The sequence below is a fragment of the Capsicum annuum genome, chromosome 5 (genome assembly GCF_002878395.1).
Source record: "Capsicum annuum cultivar UCD-10X-F1 chromosome 5, UCD10Xv1.1, whole genome shotgun sequence".
Taxonomy (NCBI): Eukaryota; Viridiplantae; Streptophyta; class Magnoliopsida; order Solanales; family Solanaceae; genus Capsicum; species Capsicum annuum.
Window position 1 is genome coordinate 130,260,159 of NC_061115.1, and position 3,651 is coordinate 130,263,809.

The 3,651-nt window shown below is 37.4% G+C and overlaps 2 pseudogenes; one reads left to right on the forward strand and one right to left on the reverse strand.

The window, feature by feature from the left end:
- The first annotated feature begins 1,170 nt into the window (after positions 1-1,170).
- Positions 1,171-2,009, forward strand: LOC124898537 (annotated as a pseudogene).
- Positions 2,010-2,570: 561 nt separating this feature from the next.
- On the reverse strand, positions 2,571-3,190 carry LOC107852524 (annotated as a pseudogene).
- Positions 3,191-3,651: the final 461 nt, after the last annotated feature.

The following is a 3,651-nucleotide window of genomic DNA, read 5'->3' on the forward strand; positions in this document are numbered from 1 at the left end:
CAAGCCTAAGTAGTTTCACTGGCAGTCCCTGCAACAATGTTAATCAACACGATGGGTGATACGGCGCTCTAAGATAGTGTTGGTCCATTATTTTGGGATACCAAACAAGTCTAATCGAGGTCCAAAAAATCCAAAACTTATCCGGTAACACCTATTGACTTCTCTGGTCATGAATTAAAAAATATACAGGCCATTAAAGGACATTAAGGTGGTAAAATGAGATTGTCAACTTTCGAAGGCAAAAAATAAGCTAAGTCTGGGAACTTAGCTAGAGTTTTTCTAAGTCTGGGACCCCTTGACAAGCTTAAAGGACTGAATTAAGCTTAGAAATTTTGTGGGGACTTACATGTATGTTAAGAAGGAAGAGACCACCCTAGGCTTCTCTGTAATTACCATCTAAGGTTGAATAAGATTAGACTAGTCTTGCAAAATTAATTCTCGAATGATTCATCGATGGAATTAGTCCTAGGTGTATGAAAAATTTATGTGATTCCTTTTCTTTCTTTGACGTAGGCATACATGCATCGATAGGGAACCCAAAAGAGAGCTAGAAAAAGAAAAATAGCACCAACACTTAGTAGCTCCATTTCTTGTTCCTGAGCGAAAGGTATGCTCAGCCCCTAATACGTTGCTATTTTTTAATCCTTGCATCTAAGGATAATAAGTTAGTTGGCTCTTAGAGTATAAATTCTCTCAGGTTTAGAAATAAAAGTACATCCACACATATGGTAGTGGGAAAACTAATGATTTATTACTTTCAAGGAAGCATGCAAGTGGGTGAACGCATCACCAGAACATAGGGGTATTCAATCCATGAGCTTCTGGGCGCTAAGAACTGACTATAGATTTGCTCCTTAGATATTGAGTAGAAAAGAAGGGTATGGTTTTAAGTTAGGGTTTTCACTTCCACGTCCTAGCTCATTGAAGCTACTGCCTATCTATGGAATTTCCCTCCTCAGTCGGAGGTAGAACTGGCTCCTCTTAAACCATCCTCAGAAAAGTAAGAAAGGAAAAGGGAATGATAGTTTCTCGCCTCCTAAGGGTATAAAGAAGTGGAGTGTCACCCTCAATAAACTAGACGCACGTATCAAGGCGTTCTGCTAATTAGCGAAGGCGATTGCTCCAAAAAGGGAATTCATCCCTGGTAAATACAATGCAATGAAAGACGCTATGGACTATGTGGTCGGTAACGTAAATGATATACCAACATCTAGCCAACTCAGCTTTCTAATGAACTTATGGCATGACCTAGAAAATGTAAACAGCGAGACCTGCTATCTCATTGAATGAGAAGTTTGAAGATAAAGAACAGGTTCGGCATGAAATCATAAAGGTTTGAGGGACCGTTGGTCAAAGAAAAGGGAAGGTCTTGTCTTTGGGATGGATCCGTATAATGCGAGAGTCTCTCATACTGTTCCTTTGAGAAGGATGTGATACCACCATCTATCAGGCTCCAATATCATGCTCTTACTTCGGCTTTCCCTTAATAAGTCATCAAATTTTGTCCTTTTCGATCCCCAGTTGCTATGAGGAACAAAGGAAATACAATTGATTCCTCTATTTAAGTGGTTCTCACTTCTCCTTTTTCCTATTCCTAACTCTTCCCTGGATAGTTCCCAACGTTTGACACTTTCCATACTTTATGGGTGCAACATTAACAAATTCATTCATGATCAAGTTACAACCTAAGATCTATGACCATAGTATGCTAACTGTCTGTATTTCATTCATTCCATCAGTATGCTCCCAAGTAACTGTAGTTGTGATCTATTTTCCACATCCAAGGGGTCTTTCTATAGAAACCTCCATGACCTATCATCATTTTGTATGGTTTTTCCGCTTCTCACAATTGCTCTTTCTATACCTCCACATATTTGGTGCCAAATTATTACCCCATTCCTTATTTCCTTAATAAAGAGTTGGTTGTATTTGTGGCATCGATCGTACAAGTTTTTGAAGAGGGTTGTACGAGTTGAATAAGGGAAAGTGGCTCGATCGATAAAAAATAAGTGGTTTTTAGCATAGCTTACTCATAGTGAAGGTCCCACTTGTATATCGTATTTGGCTAAAGAAGCATCAGACTGGTTGGAGTTCTTACCTTCTTGGGACTCCATGGACCAAGATCTGCTTTTATTATATGTTCAATACCAACCTACTTTAATAGATCATATAGATGTAGAAAAAACAACTAATTTGGATGAAATATAAACATCTCTTTTCCATTTCTATTTACCCAGTTCATATCTTTGTTTCGTGTATTCCTGGGAGGATTTTGATCTTAGAATACCATCTAAATAACTATAACCAGAGAATCAAATAGGTCGGTAAGAAAGAGTCCTAGGTCGGGTCGGATGACATACATATTGGTTGGTTCCACCACCACTACAGATTGATATATATAATCTTTCTTCTAAAAAAGAGATTCTTATATATATATTTTGAAAATAGCTGCAAGATCAAAACTGAAAGCTCTTCTTTTATTGTTGTTCCTCCTAGATACATGGCTTACATACTCGACTCAACAATCTTGGAAAACAATCGAATTGAGGGTTCAGAGGAGATTTAGCCATTCAATCTTGTGAACAAATTGAAACCAAAATTAGAAACATAGATACAAATGGAGAGGAATAACCAATCGGTGAAAAAACATAAAACCATTCTATTTCAATAAAGGTACGCAAAATGGTTAGGGGGAATGAAGTAGGGGAAGTGGTTGGATTTTGCGAGTTGTTCCAACACTGCTGAATGTGATTCCAAAAGCCAAACAAGAATAAATAACATACAGAAAAGTCAAGACCAGGCTACCTAATGGAATGTTTAACCGATCCATTCCGGATCGATCGAACTGGGACAAAAGTTATAACATGGGAAAACCATGGAAAACATGACTTATTTGAATCACCCACTAACCTACCATTTGTAGAAGTAGGATTTTTAGCAAGTAATAAGCACTTAAATAATATAATTCATGTGTACCATATTCTTTCTCATTTTGAGGAAAAGGTGCAGAAGGAAAAAGAAACAACAGTGGGATCTAAATGGGACCTAAATGGGAATTAAATGAAAAGTCTTTTTCAAAACCTATCATTAAGGGCATTACAATGATGTATGAAAAGAATAGAGAAAAACTCATGATTGGTGTAGAGGGGAAGATCTGTTTATGATATAGTTCAAGAAAGAGTCATATCATTTCCTTACTTCTTTATAATTCATTCACTTCAAGACTGGTTTTGAACGTCACATAACATCATCTTCAACCAACTTCCCCCGTACATTTGGAGCAACCACTAAAGAATTGTATATACACTAAAGAGGTACTTATATACGTTTACTAAAAGACTGACTTTCCTTCATTATCATTAGTCCAGCATGAAACTAAGAAAGAGAGATGTGCCTAAGGCTTCATGTAAGCAAACTGTGCACACTAAGAGAAGAGGAGATATGTTTGCCTTTACTACCACAAGAATGCCACCCCTATCTTCTAAAGGGGACCATCATATCATTCGTACCTTCTTAGCTTAGGCTTCAAAATAATAAACATTCCCTTGACACCCCGCCACTATCAGAAGTTAAGCTCTTGAAAAGCATGCTAATAAAGGTTCTTTGCCTCAACCTTTTTGTACAACAGTTCACCAATAGATGAAAAGATAG